We start from the raw sequence: 16,032 nt of genomic DNA, 5'->3' as shown, positions 1-16,032 counted from the left end.
AACTGGTCTGGAGGACCAAGGATGTGGTACAAACCTGCCCCTGGAAAAATCTAAAGTTGTCCATGCCTTCCAACAGGAAGACCTTCTTGTGCCCGATCCACAGGTCAAATTTGGAGCATCATCCCTCTCTCACCCTCTGTCTGTCCAGATTCTACCCACCACCCAAGACATATTCAAGGCCTCTGTCCTTCGACTACCCAGGTCTCCAGGAATGGCCCCATCTCCTCAACTCTGGTTTGTATATTCTCTCTCTCACTCTTCTCTAAGTGTTCCAGCTGTAAACATCTTTTCAACGTATTCACACATTTCTTCAAGCAATTCTTACCAGTCTGTAAAGCCCCAAGGGGCTTATCACAAAGCCTGCCACATAGTAGAAATGGTACTCGATACCCACTGATTAACTGATGGACCCATAGTAACTCTTTGGTAGAGCATCTGTAATTCACTTTAAAACAGTTCAGTTGAAACTGTATGGTATTATGTGGTCACTGGTTAGTTCAAGGTACAATGCTAGAGAAGTCAGTTGCCAGTTTTGAGGATTCACACTCCAGAAATATTGGCTTGATAACCAACCGTTGATACCCAAAGCTCTGATACCCAAATCCTTAGCAATATTAAGGCTTTATGAGTGTGTACAGTAAATGTCTGGAAAGGGTATTGATTAGCAATTAGTCACTAATGAATTAATATAATGAATATTGGAATGGATCTCATTGATAAAAATAAAGGTGTTCAAAAATACGAGTTGGCTAAAATATTTAAAGGACACACTCCCACCCTGAACAGAGAGTCTAAGTCTAGGGGTATCTGTGGCCTGTATTCTTCAGGACGACACTCAGGCCTTGATCTGTGAACAGCCCTGTGTCCAGCCACGGCTTTAGGAGCGTCCCTGTGCCTAATGCTGACCATGAAAGTGACAGAGCCTGTGTCAGAACACTGTCCTATGTACCTTGGGATCCTTCACAAGGTGGGGGGGGGGCGGTCAGAACACCTAAAATATGGGGATCTGGGACATCTGCAAATTTACAAAACAGATTGGGGGTACTATTTTGGCCTTTTTTAGTGGAAATACGTCTGTCTTTATTAGCAAAGTAAAGGGAAAATACATAAATTCACAGGTTAGAGTCACAATATTTCTCTCAATCTAGGAGTATGGAACGCACATAACAACAATTTATATGCCACCCTGCTATTCATAAGTTGTATTTTTAAAAATAGAGAAAAAAACAAGTGACAAAATACTTTAAATGCGTTCAGTGGATCTGATTCACTGGCAAAATGTTTCAGATTCACAGAAGCATTTCAAGTATTTTACCACTGTGTAGTTACTCTAAGTCAACACCTGATCTTTATAATCTGTAAGTTCCTGAGGAGTCCAGATTGCCATTTATTTTTCCCTATTTCAAAATAAAAGTTCACATAAGAATTTAATTTCTAATTGTTTTTAATAATAAAGTATGGTAACACACTCATTTTACATAAGGCATTTACTTTATTTTCATCTCTTTTTATGTGAACTTTAGAAGTTGAATTATAAATTAACTAGAATCCTAGTTTGCTACAGAAAAAAAAAAAATGAGACTCCAACTGGGAATTTGGCTTGGTTTTGTCCCTCAAGCTTATGTTCGTTGTATGTTCGTATTAATTTTAAATTTTAGGAAACTTAACTGAACAATTAATTTCATCATTAATCGTTTAAGTACCCTACCCCAAGGATCCTATCCTTATCCTATCCTTTTTAAAAAAAGTTTTAAACTTTATTTAAAGCAAATTTAGTTAACATATAGTGTAATAATGATTTCGGGGGCAGAATTTAGTGACTCATCACTTATATACTGAAAGACCCCTGCTTAGCTTAATAACACACCCCCACCCTATCTTCAGTTCCGTAACGCCTCACTTGCAGGGCTTGCACTTCCACCAGTTGACAAACAGGATATCTGCAGTTAGACATCCGTACCCTGGGAGAGCTGTACCCCCACCTTTCCCTACGCAAGACAGGAACAGGTTGTCACATAAATAACGATGACCGCTTTCATCTCGCTTCTGTAAACCTGCTTACGCTCCCAAACCGGAGGTCCCCTGCCGCTTCGCACCCGGGCTCCAAGTTGCATCTGCCGAGAGAAACTCCATTTCCCAAGCTTTCCCAGGACGAAATTACCCCCAACCCTAACCACCACCGAGCAGAGAGCCTACCACCAGCCTGTATGCAAATGTAACTCAAAATGGTATAAAAGACCTGTAACCCCGTATATCGGGGCTCTCCCGCTTTCTAACACTGGGGAGCCCTGGTGCACCAGTAAAGACTCTCTGCCGAAATCGGAGTGCCGAGTGGTTCTTTGCGCCAACTCTCATTCCATAGGGCCTAGGAGCTTGGCTCCTAACATTTGGTGCGTTGGCCGGGAAGCGAGGGAAGGCAGGAGAACCCCGGCCCCGTCGGTAGATGACTCTCCGGCCCGGGCCACTGACGGACTGACTGAAGACAGACTTCTGTGCCTTTGTCTGCACACAGGTATTGTGTTCTATGTTTTGTCTCTGAACTGTGAATTCTGAGGCCGGCCGGCCACCTCAGTAGGAGTGTTGAAGGAGGACAGACGTGTCCTGAACCTTCACACCCCGGCCCCGAGGGACGCCTCGGTGGTGCTTGTAGAGGAGAACTGACAAGTTCGTCAGACTCCCCAAATCCGAAGGCAGGCCTCCCCTGCCATCTGAATCTGAATACCTGGCCGCGGCTCCTTGGTTGTTGTCTAGTCTGTGTTGTCTGGTCTGTATCGACATTGTAGTCATATTCGTGTGTGTGTGTGTAAGTGTGCGTGTGTGGACGCGTGGACAGGACGACACAGCCATGGGACAGACACTGACTACTCCTCTATCTTTGACTCTGACTCATTTCTCGGACGTCCAGGCAAGAGCTCGCAATCTATCCGTTGAGGTTCGAAAAGGTCGATGGCGAACTTTTTGTTCATCGGAGTGGCCCACCCTATCTGTAGGGTGGCCCCGGGACGGGACTTTTGACCTCTTTGTTATATTACAGGTTAAGACGAAGGTAATGGATCCTGGACCACAAGGTCATCCAGATCAAGTGGCCTATATCCTCACCTGGGAGGATCTCATCCGGAATCCTCCGGCATGGGTGAAACCCTTCCTTCCTTCCTGCCCCACTTCTCAGTCTACCCTCCTTCCCCTGAAAACCTCCAAAAACCGAGCCTCAACCCAAACTCCAGATCCGCCCAAACCGGTTCTTCCCGATGAGTCCCAAAGGGACCCCCTCCTCCTAGACGCTTTGTCTTCGCCGCCCCACGCCCCCGAAGAGACTTCACCGCCCCACAACCCCCTCTTACTACCTCCACCCTATAATTCACCCCTGGCCCCCGTCTCCGTCCTGTCCCCGGTGCCCCCTACTTCCCCTCCTGCCTCCAGTTCCTCCTCCCCCTCCCCAACTTCTTCCCCCGCCTGTACGTCAGCCCCATCCTCTACTCCAGCCCCACCCGATCTAACTCCCCAGACCCCACCTCAGACCCCCCGCCTCCGTCTCCGGCGATCGGACGACCCGAACGGCCCTCCCACTTGGCAATCTTCCCTGTTTCCTCTCCGGACAGTCAACCGGACTGTCCAATATTGGCCATTTTCTGCATCCGATCTCTATAATTGGAAAACTCATAACCCTTCCTTTTCCCAAGAACCCCAGGCCCTAACCTCACTAATAGAGTCTATCCTCCTCACACACCAGCCTACCTGGGACGACTGCCAGCAGCTCTTACAGGTCCTTTTGACTACCGAGGAAAGGCAACGAGTTCTCCTGGAGGCCCGGAAAAATGTGCCGGGGCCTGGAGGTCTTCCAACTCAGCTTCCCAATGAAATAGATGAAGGGTTTCCCCTCACCCGCCCGGACTGGGACTATGAAACGGCTCCAGGTAGGGAGAGTCTCCGAATCTATCGCCAGGCTCTGTTGGCGGGTCTCAAGGGGGCAGGGAAACGGCCCACCAATTTGGCCAAGGTAAGGACCATAATCCAAGGAAAAGAGGAGAGCCCCGCAGCCTTTATGGAACGGCTTCTAGAGGGGTTTCGGATGTATACTCCATTTAACCCCGAGGCTCCAGAACATAAGGCTACCGTGGCCATGTCATTCATAGATCAGGCAGCGTCTGATATAAAAGGAAAGCTCCAACGGCTAGATGGGATTCAAACCTATGGGTTGCAGGAACTAGTTAGGGAGGCAGAAAAGGTATATAACAAAAGGGAGACCCCAGAGGAAAAGGAGGCTAGGCTAGCAAAAGAGCAGGAAGCACGGGAGGAACGAAGAGATCGAAAGAGAGATAAACATTTAACCAAAATCCTGGCAGCTGTAGTGACAGAAAACGGAACAGGAAAGTCAGGGGAAACGAAGAGGCGGCCCAAAGTAGGAAAAGACCAGTGCGCCTATTGCAAAGAACGCGGGCACTGGATCAAAGACTGCCCTAAGCGCCCCGGGAACTCAAAGAAACCTGCCTCTGTGCTCGCCTTAGGCGAAGAGAGCGAATAGGGATGTCAGGGCTCCGGAGCCCCCCCCGAGCCCCGGCTAACCCTATCTGTAGGGGGGCATCCCACCACCTTCCTGGTGGACACGGGAGCTCAACACTCGGTCTTAACCAAGGCAAATGGGCCTCTGTCCTCGCGTACCTCCTGGGTCCAAGGAGCGACAGGAAGAAAAATTCACAAATGGACTAACCGCCGCACGGTTGACTTAGGGCAAGGGACGGTGACACACTCCTTTCTGGTGGTACCCGAATGCCCGTACCCCCTTCTGGGACGAGACCTCCTAACCAAGCTTGGAGCCCAGATACACTTCTCCGAAACGGGGGCCCAAGTGCTAAACCGGGATGGCCAGCCTATCCAAGTCTTAACTGTGTCCTTACAAGACGAACACAGACTTTTTGAAACCTCGGTCACCACTAACCTCCTCGAAGCCTGGCTGCAGGACTTTCCCCAAGCCTGGGCAGAAACGGGAGGGCTCGGTCGAGCCAAATGCCAAGTCCCAATCATAATTGACCTAAAGCCCACGGCAATGCCTGTGTCTATCAGGCAGTATCCCATGAGCAAGGAGGCTCATATGGGCATTCAGCCACACATTACTAGATTTCTAGAGCTTGGGGTCCTGCGACCTTGCCGCTCACCTTGGAATACCCCTCTTTTACCAGTAAAAAAACCTGGCACCCGGGACTACAGGCCCGTCCAAGACTTAAGAGAAGTCAACAAAAGGACTATGGATATCCACCCTACGGTCCCCAATCCCTATAACTTGCTCAGCACCCTGAGCCCAGACCACACCTGGTACACAGTACTGGACCTAAAAGATGCGTTCTTTTGCTTACCCTTGGCCCCCCAGAGCCAGGAACTGTTTGCTTTTGAATGGAGGGACCCTGAAAGAGGAATTTCAGGCCAATTAACCTGGACCTGCTTACCCCAAGGGTTCAAAAACTCCCCCACTCTCTTTGATGAGGCTCTTCACAGGGACCTAACTGACTTCCGGACTCAACATCCAGAAGTAACTCTACTCCAATATGTGGATGACCTTCTTCTGGCCGCCCCCACAAAAGAAGCCTGCATACTAGGTACCAGACATCTGCTCCGGGAATTAGGAGAAAAAGGATACCGGGCATCTGCCAAGAAGGCCCAGATTTGCCAAACCAAGGTAACCTACCTGGGGTACATACTGAGTGAGGGGAAAAGATGGCTCACCCCTGGGCGAATAGAAACTGTGGCTCGCATTCCGCCGCCCCAGAACCCCAGAGAGGTACGTGAATTCCTGGGAACTGCTGGGTTCTGTCGCTTATGGATACCTGGGTTCGCTGAGCTAGCCGCCCCCCTCTATGCCCTCACGAAAGAGAGTGCACCCTTCACCTGGCAGGAAAAACATCAGTCAGCCTTTGAGGCCCTAAAAGAGGCCCTCCTCTCCGCCCCGGCTCTCGGGTTGCCAGACACCTCCAAGCCCTTTACCCTTTTCATAGACGAGAAACAAGGAATTGCCAAAGGAGTTCTAACCCAAAAATTAGGGCCCTGGAAGAGGCCAGTAGCATACCTGTCCAAAAAGTTGGACCCTGTGGCAGCGGGGTGGCCCCCATGTCTTCGTATCATGGCAGCCACTGCTATGCTGGTCAAGGACTCTGCCAAATTAACCCTTGGACAGCCACTAACTGTTATCACCCCGCATGCTTTAGAGGCCATAGTGCGGCAGCCACCGGACCGATGGATAACCAACGCACGCCTAACCCACTACCAGGCCCTCCTACTGGACACAGACCGCGTCCAATTTGGACCTCCGGTTACCTTGAACCCTGCCACGTTGCTACCGGCACCGGAAGACCAACAGAGCGCACACGATTGCCGGCAAGTACTGGCTGAGACCCATGGGACACGGGAAGACCTTAAAGATCAAGAGCTCCCAGATGCGGATCACTCTTGGTATACGGACGGGAGCAGTTACATCGACTCAGGTACCCGGAGGGCGGGAGCGGCGGTAGTAGATGGCCACCACATCATATGGGCACAATCACTACCTCCTGGCACGTCTGCACAAAAGGCCGAGCTGATAGCGCTCACCAAGGCCCTAGAACTATCCGAAGGGAAAAAGGCTAACATATACACAGATAGCCGATATGCCTTTGCAACGGCTCATACACATGGGAGTATTTATGAAAGAAGGGGCCTACTAACCTCAGAAGGAAAAGAAATTAAAAACAAAGCTGAAATCATTGCATTATTAAAGGCCCTTTTTCTTCCCCGAAAAGTAGCCATAATTCATTGCCCCGGGCATCAGAAAGGACAAGACCCAATTGCAACAGGAAATAGACAGGCAGACCAAGTAGCCAGGCAAGTCGCTGTGGCAGAAACGTTGACTTTGACCACAAAACTTGAAGAAACCAATCTTACGACCAACAAATATGCTTACACCCCAGAAGACCAGGAAGAGGCAAAGGCCATAGGGGCTATACTGAATCAGGACACTAAAGACTGGGAAAAAGAAGGAAAGATAGTCCTTCCCCGAAAGGAAGCCCTGGCAATGATCCAACAAATGCACGCCTGGACACATTTAAGTAATCAGAAGCTGAAGTTACTGATTAAAAAAACTGACTTCTTAATCCCTAAGGCAGGCACCCTCATAGAACAGGTAACCTCCGCCTGTAAGGTCTGTCAACAGGTAAACGCTGGGGCTACCCGAGTGCCGGAAGGAAAACGGACTCGTGGTAACCGCCCAGGAGTCTATTGGGAAATAGACTTTACTGAAGTAAAGCCTCACCATGCGGGGTATAAGTACCTATTAGTGTTTGTAGACACCTTTTCAGGATGGGTAGAAGCCTACCCCACCCGACAAGAAACGGCACACGTGGTAGCCAAGAAGATTTTAGAAGAAATCTTCCCCAGATTTGGACTTCCCAAGGTAATCGGGTCAGATAACGGGCCGGCCTTCGTTTCCCAGGTAAGTCAGGGGCTCGCCAGGACACTGGGGATTAATTGGAAATTACACTGTGCATATAGGCCCCAGAGCTCAGGACAGGTAGAAAGAATGAATAGAACAATAAAAGAGACCCTTACTAAATTGACCTTAGAGACTGGCTTAAAAGATTGGAGACGCCTCCTATCTCTGGCTTTGTTAAGAGCCAGAAATACGCCCAACCGTTTCGGGCTCACCCCGTATGAAATCCTTTATGGGGGACCCCCCCCTTTGTCAACCTTGCTCAATTCCTTCTCCCCCTCCGATCCTAAGACTGATTTACAAGCCCGACTAAAAGGGCTGCAAGCGGTGCAGGCCCAAATCTGGACACCCCTGGCCGAACTGTACCGGCCAGGACATCCACAAACTAGCCACCCATTTCAGGTAGGAGACTCCGTGTACGTCCGGCGGCACCGCTCTCAAGGATTGGAGCCTCGTTGGAAGGGACCTTACATCGTCCTGCTGACCACGCCCACCGCCATAAAGGTTGACGGGATCGCCGCCTGGATTCACGCATCACACGCCAAGGCAGCCCCAAGAACCCCTGGACCGAAAGCTCCCAAAACCTGGAAGCTCCACCGTTCGGAGAACCCTCTTAAGATAAGACTCTCCCGTGTCTGACTGTTAATCCACCCTGTCCCTGCACAAACCCAAAATGAAACCCCCAGCGGGAATGGTCTTTCTGTGGGTCCTCACAAGCTTGGGGGCGGGAATTGGAGCTAAAATTGTCAAAGAGGGGAACCCACATCAGGTTTATACCTTGACTTGGCAAATCTACTCCCAGAGCGGGGAAGTTGTCTGGGAGGTCCAAGGTAACCATGCGCTTAATACTTGGTGGCCCCCACTTACCCCTGATTTTTGCCAGCTGGCAGCTGGATTAGACACTTGGGATATCCCAGCTAGAAGCCCCAAGAACCTGCAGTCCTACATGGGGGAAAGAATCCAGCAGATGACTGCCCATGGATGCAGTAGTCCCACTGCCAGATGTAGATTAGCCCAGGCAGAGTTCTATGTCTGTCCTCGAGACAATAGGGATAGGGCCACTGCCCACCGATGTGGGGGATATGAAGAATATTTCTGCTCGGCATGGGGCTGCGAAACTACTGGCGATGCCTACTGGCAACCTACCTCTTCCTGGGACTTAATCACCATTACAAGAGGTTACACCAAACCTGACCCCGATGGACACACTTGCTACTATAAAAAGGGCACAGAAGGGTATCATCATTGGATAAGTCCCCTGTCTCTACCTCTTAAGATTACCTTTACAGATTCAGGAAAACGGGCTCTCGGATGGCAGACGGGCTATACATGGGGACTCCGATGGTACCTACCGGGAAAAGATAGGGGGATTGTTCTAAAAATCAAATTAAAAATAGATACAATCACCCAAACCGTAGGTCCCAACCTAGTATTGGCCGATCAAAAAGCTCCGGTCCAGCTAGCCATCCCAGTCCAGCCACCAAGGGCCCCAACTCAGACACCGGGAATTAACCCTGTTAATTCCACTCTAAGCCCCAGTCTAGGATACCCGACCCCCCCCCTCTCGACCGGGCACAGGAGATAGGCTCCTAAACCTTGTACAAGGGGTATACTTAACTCTCAACCTTACGGCCCCAAATCAAACTCAGGACTGTTGGCTCTGCCTAACGGCTAAACCCCCTTACTATCAGGGAGTTGCTATAATTGGGAACTTTACTAACCATACGAATGCCCCACTGAGATGTAGCACTACACCTCGACATGGCCTCACTTTAACTGAAGTCACCGGTCATGGCCTATGTATTGGGAAAATTCCACCCTCACACCAGAATCTCTGTAGTCAGACCATACCATCTGTCGGGCAGGGTCCCTATTATTTGACCGCTCCCAACGGAACGTACTGGGTCTGTAACACCGGACTCACGCCATGCATCTCGCTCCAGGTACTCAATAATACTGCCGACTATTGCATCCTAATTGAACTTTGGCCAAAAATCTTCTACCATGACTCAGAATATATTTATGGCCACTACGAACCCGGCGGCAGATTCCGGAGAGAACCAGTTTCCCTCACCGTAGCACTGCTCCTAGGGGGATTAACTATGGGAAGTTTAGCAGCTGGCATAGGGACAGGCACCGCAGCTCTCATAGAAACTAATCAGTTCAAGCAGTTACAAATCGCTATGCATTCTGACATACAGGCACTAGAAGAATCCATCTCGGCACTAGAAAGATCCCTAACCTCCCTCTCAGAAGTGGTTTTACAAAATCGGAGGGGACTTGACCTGTTGTTCGTACAAGAAGGCGGGTTATGTGCTGCCCTCAAAGAAGAGTGCTGCTTCTATGCTGATCACACAGGAATAGTGAGAGACAGCATGGCCAAGCTGAGGGAGAGACTCAAACAAAGACAAAAGCTGTTCGAATCTCAGCAAGGCTGGTTTGAGGGGTGGTATAACAAATCCCCCTGGTTTACCACTCTAGTCTCCTCCCTCATGGGCCCTTTAATACTCCTACTATTAATACTGATGTTCGGACCTTGCATCCTCAACCGCTTGGTACAATTCATAAGAGAAAGACTCTCTGTCATCCAGGCCTTGGTCCTAACTCAACAGTACCACCAACTAAGACAATTTGACGCAGAAAGGCCAGATACAATCGAATGAAAGGTTTCATTCGACGCCAAAAGAAAATGGGGGAATGAAAGACCCCTGCTTAGCTTAATAACACACCCCCACCCTATCTTCAGTTCCGTAACGCCTCACTTGCAGGGCTTGCACTTCCACCAGTTGACAAACAGGATATCTGCAGTTAGACATCCGTACCCTGGGAGAGCTGTACCCCCACCTTTCCCTACGCAAGACAGGAACAGGTTGTCACATAAATAACGATGACCGCTTTCATCTCGCTTCTGTAAACCTGCTTACGCTCCCAAACCGGAGGTCCCCTGCCGCTTCGCACCCGGGCTCCAAGTTGCATCTGCCGAGAGAAACTCCATTTCCCAAGCTTTCCCAGGACGAAATTACCCCCAACCCTAACCACCACCGAGCAGAGAGCCTACCACCAGCCTGTATGCAAATGTAACTCAAAATGGTATAAAAGACCTGTAACCCCGTATATCGGGGCTCTCCCGCTTTCTAACACTGGGGAGCCCTGGTGCACCAGTAAAGACTCTCTGCCGAAATCGGAGTGCCGAGTGGTTCTTTGCGCCAACTCTCATTCCATAGGGCCTAGGAGCTTGGCTCCTAACAATACAACACCCAGTGCTCATCCCAACAAGTGCCTTCCTTAATTCCCATCATCCATTTAGCCCACCCCCCACTGAACACCCCTCCAGCAACCCTCAGTTTGTTCTCTGGATTCAGAGTCTCTTACAGTTTGTCGCCTCTCGGTTTTTATATTTTCTTTCCCTTCCCTTCTGTTCACCTGTTTTGTGCTTTCTTATTAATAAGTGTTTGTTTGTTTGTTTCCTTAAATGAATGTGACAGAATTTGATTTGAGACTTCTTTTAATTACAACCTGGTTAGGAAGGTTGTGGAGAGGACTAACTCTCTCCCATCAACATCTTCCAAAAAGGCCCTAAGAGCTGTGTGTGGTCAACAGGCTGCCCTCTAGTGTTTCTGTGAGCCCACTGTTGGGAGGGTCAGACCGATGAAGGGAGTTCTGTGTTCAAAAAAAGCTTGGCAGGAGAGAATTCATATTGTTCCCCTTGGGTTTCCACAAGTGTCCTGATGTATCTCTGAGGTAGCTTGGGAGCTGTCTTGCATTATGATCCCCTGTAAATATAGCCGAACTCCACCTCCGAGAATATGAATGCCTTTTGGGCCAAATTGCCTTCAAATGGTACCCATGCAGCATTCTAGGAAACCAACTCTTGGGGATTGACTTCAAAATGGGTTTCCCATTTTCCATATTCTAAAATTTGTTTTAACGTTCATTTAGTTTTGAGAGAGAGAGAGAGAGACCAAGCGTGAGCAGGGAAGGGACAGAGAGAGTGGGAGACACAGAGAGAGTGGGAGACACAGAATCAATCCAAAGCAGGCTCCAGACTCTGAGCTGTCAGCACAGAGCTCAAACTCATGAACCATGAGATCATGACCTGAGCTGAAGTCGGACACGTAACCAACTGAGCCACCTCGGGGCCCGTCCACATTCTAGTCAGTAGTGAATAGCAAGAGTCCAGATCCTAAGAACATTTACCGAATACCTAATATGCATAAAGCAATTTCATTTATGGTTTCTCATTTGTTCCTCAAAAAATCTTGCGAGAGAGTTCACATTGTCACCAGTTTGCAGCTGAGCAAACAGAGGACTGAAGAATTTTTCTTTGCAGCGATTTCTGCAACTGATGCTGATTTGTCGACAAGCCTCCTTCCTCCCTGTCACCTCTTAGCAATAACTTATAATATTGATTTGTCCAGCCACCAAAGGAAACCCAGACGGCATCTCTTAGAACTTATGAATTTGGCCCAAGCCATGGGGAACTCTGAAATCCAGTCCATAGGGTTCTGTATTCTTTGGGAGGACAGCTGGAAGGTCAGGAAGATGCCACCAGTGTGGACAGATGGTTAAGGCCCAATAGCACCAGCTCTGAGGCCAACACGGAAGCCGTCTCCCTGCCAGCTCGTGACTCGCACTCCAACTAATTGGTCACACTTAATTTGACTGTTACTCAAGGAGGTGGTGAAAACTCATGCCTGCTTTATTCTGGATGAAATGTTGGACCAGAAGTCTGGGAGACCGGAACCGTGTCACCGCTCGGCGGATGGCTCCATCCTGGGTGCTCATCCCATGCCAGCCTTCAACACTCCAGCGGGAAGAAGCAGACGTGTGGAGCAGTGCACACGGCTGGGTCCCTGAGCGCCCACGTTGTCGCTGGCTCTCCTCGAGGATGAGGCCCCGCCCACAGTCTCAGCAAACACAGGCCCTGTGGCTCTATGGCTGGGGTCTGGGAACATCCATTTAACAAGGGGGTAGACTTGGCCATTTAGAAAATATATCTCTAAGACTGTGCTTCATTGGATTCCTGCCATGGAGCGGGGGGAGGAAATGAGCCAAGTCTAGTCCCTGCTGTCAATGGGCTTACTGCACGGGGGAGGACAGAGGGCAAGAAGAGTCACGGCCTCCTCCCACGGTGACTCTGGGGGACGCAAGGAGCCGAGAACAAAAAGACCCAGGCACACAGAACTGGAGAGGCTGCTTCCAGTTGGGCCAGTGAGGGAGGTGGCAGGAGGCCCTCGGGTCGGTGTAGGAACTCCAGTCCCGAGAACAGGCCCCACGAATTGCCCTTGAACTCCCTGAGCCCTCGTTCCCACTTCAGCCAAGTCCAGGCAGTGGGGGCAGGACCATCTTCCACCTTTGACTCCTCCACCGTGGCCAAAGCCTGAAAACACGGTGGCCGCTCTCAAGTGGCTCTTGCTACGGAGCAGAGAGGCCTGTGTGGCGAAGGCTGACGTACCTGAGACGAATATACTCTCACGAGTGGTGGAGCTCAGAGGGAAGCCAAATGCTTGTGCCCCAAGACTGCGTTAGGAAACGCTGGCCATGACTCTTGGTGTGGTCCAGGTATTCACGTTGATCAGTGAGTAGCTCAGGTCTTAAAGCCGTTTTATTAACATGGACCCGGGTTGAGTATGAGGGGTGAGAGGTGTGAGAAGTGTGCTTATCATCTTTAAAGCCTCCCCTTGAGGAGTCAAGGTGGCTGGGTTAACAGGACACGTGGGCAATCCCTTCTGACCTGCTGGGGGAGTCAGCACAATTGGAATAGCTCCCCTCTCCCATCGGAGCACAGAGATGCCTGGTCAGCTCTGCCTTCAGAAATCACTTATTTGGAGTCCATTTATTATTAGGAACCTGCACTCATGCCTTTAAAAGAGAAAAAAAAAAAAAGGCACGGGCTGAGGCACATTGATTTGTTAAGACAAAAAACGTAAGGCTGTTACTCATGGCGAGATAGGGGCAAGTTATTTAAGTCTTTGGCGCCTCTGTGAATCCTCGCTTGCAGGGGTTTGATTGGGGCAGAACAGTACCTCTCAATTTTCAATGCACTTACAAGTCACCTGGAGATCTGGTTAAAATGCAGATTCTGTTTCGGGGAGTCTGGGGCGGGGGCAGGGGTTCCTGAGAGTCTGTATTTCTAACACATTCCCCAGTGTCGTTGCTGCTGCCAGTCCGTGGACCACACTTTGAGGAGGCAGCGACCAGACCACGGTCTTATGCGGGGTCTTCACAAGTGCTGTTCCCTCCCACAGGAAGGATCCCTACCTTGGGGCAGAGTAAATGTTCATTAAGTAATATCAAATGGATCATATGTATACCCAAATGAGCTATATCGTAGTTCATGGTCATGTTGACAATTGATACAAGAGAGCTAGTTTTATGTTAGAAGGCTTGACCTTCAGGGGTAATCTATAGCGCTGGGACAGGCGCTGGTGATATCCGATCCCTCTCTTTTCCTTAGACCCGTGGACGAGTGGCTCCTCTGGTGACTTGGGTCAGGGTGAGACTGCCTTTCGCTGCCTTCAGATTTGCACAGGGGCTTTTCAGGCCGCCTGCATGTTGCATACAGAGTGCTCTATCTGGTTCCCTCGGCCCCAATACCCCGGACTCTGACTGGATTTGTCACACCTGGGCGGCAGCTGGAACATTCTACATGCGGCCTATGAGGAAGCATGAAGTGCACCTGTGTTGGGAGCTCAGCATTCTGGGACATAAAGGGAGGTCATGCCTTTGCCGGTTGCTGACTCCTGCACCAAATTCACCTAGACGCTCATTTAAAATACAGATTCCTGGGGCACCTGGGTGGCTTAGTCAGTTAAGTGTCTGACTCCATTTCAGTTCAGGTCATGACCTCCTGGTTCATGAGTTCAAGTCCCACATCAGGATTCTCTCTCTCTCCCCCTCTCTCTCTCTGCCCCTCCCCTGCTCGTGCTGTCTCTCTCTCAAAAATAAATTAAAAAATAATAATAATAATAAAACAAAATGCAGGTTCCTGGGCCTCACCTCAGATCCACCTAATTGAGGTCCCTGGGAGTAGATTGGAGTCCTTTTGCGTGTTGGATTTTGAGACTCGCTTCACCGCCCAAGGCCGACGCGGAGCAGGCCGGTGTGGGGGGAGCATTTGTGTGAGTGTGAGAGCTGTAGGCAGCTCTCCTCGGAGCAAGGGATTCTGGAGCATCTGTAAGTTTCCCCCAGGGACACGAACACCCGTTCCGCAAGCACTCCCCTGAGCCCAGTTAAGGAAGTGGTTTCCTTCCCTGGTGATAGGGTGACAGAACCTTTTTCTGCTTGGAATGCCACCATACCCATTTCACAGGCAACCCCTTTCCTGGAGCTTCAAGGTGAGGCCGGAGATGTTGGTCTTAGCTTACACACGGAAGCTTACAACGTACCTCGAGAATATGGAGAAATCGGTACAAACACACCCGAATAATCCACAGAGCGGGGAACTGGCGCTCACAAGGAAGCCCCGGCTTCCCAGGCTTGAGGAATCAGGTGGGCAAATGCGAAGCGACCCCCTCCGCAGTGGCTCAGCTTTCCCAGAAGGTGTGTGACAGAGCTGGCGAGGAATATCGTACCAGGAAAGAACTGTTCTGCTTTGTCTAGGCCAGGTCTTCTGGCTGGGTGAGAGGCCAGGCGCTCTGACCGACATTTAAGCTGTTTTCCACACTTCGTAGGAAATCAATGCCTGTCCCCCGCCCCCCCCCACCCCCCGGATGAATGAATTTGGAGATGGTGCCAGAATCAGAAACGTTTCTGTGGATTTCTCCTAGAATTTTAAGGGTCTGTAAATCCTACGGCTGGCTGGGAGCCTACTTTGATTATTTTTAATGCAAAAGAGGATGTATTTGAGCATCTGGCCTAGAAATCGACTAAATCTGTCTATAGCATAATTGGTTCGGAAAGAGCTGGAAGACAAATGGAGACTGGTGGTTGTAAATAGGAGAAGAGGTGGCAGAAGGGGAGCCAGATGGATGGGCTCAGACATAAAACACACACAAACAAAAGCTGCCTGAGAGACCGGGGGAGCACATTTGCATCTGGGGTCTGGAACTGGACTGGCAGGAGGGGGCCTCGCGGGCTTGCAAGCGTTCAGACCCAAAGCCTGGCTCCCAGGACAGAGCCTGCGCTTGGCTAGCGGGACTCAAAGTCGGCGTCGCTGTGACGGGTGGTCCCAGATCGGCCTCGGTGGGGAATTCGGAACACAAATCACAGAGAAACCACTCGGTTCTTTAGAGAATGGAGGCTCAAGGCTGAGGCAGGGGTATGATCAGGGCCAAAGATGAGGGGAGATGACTTTTTGGTTACTTTGAGTAGCTTTCCCTTTTAGGTGGCATCTTTCTGAGGCGGCCCGGAGCAGAGCGTCGTCTTGCACGTGGTGGGCCATCAGTGCTCGTTTGAAGATGGCGATGACTTCCGTTTGGTGATAAGGAGAGGTCCTGGTTTGATAAAGCCTTGTCGAGGCAAGGAGGGAGCCGAGAGTTCAAAACATCTATCTGCCGAGCGCCATGCCCGGCTCGTTCGTCAGCGGTGACGGTGAGAGCATCCTGTCCAACAGGCACAACTTGCACCTCTACCCAACA

The sequence above is a fragment of the Felis catus genome, chromosome A1 (assembly GCF_018350175.1).
Source record: "Felis catus isolate Fca126 chromosome A1, F.catus_Fca126_mat1.0, whole genome shotgun sequence".
In the NCBI taxonomy this organism is placed as follows: domain Eukaryota; kingdom Metazoa; phylum Chordata; class Mammalia; order Carnivora; family Felidae; genus Felis; species Felis catus.
Note: the sequence above shows the minus strand (reverse complement) of the source record.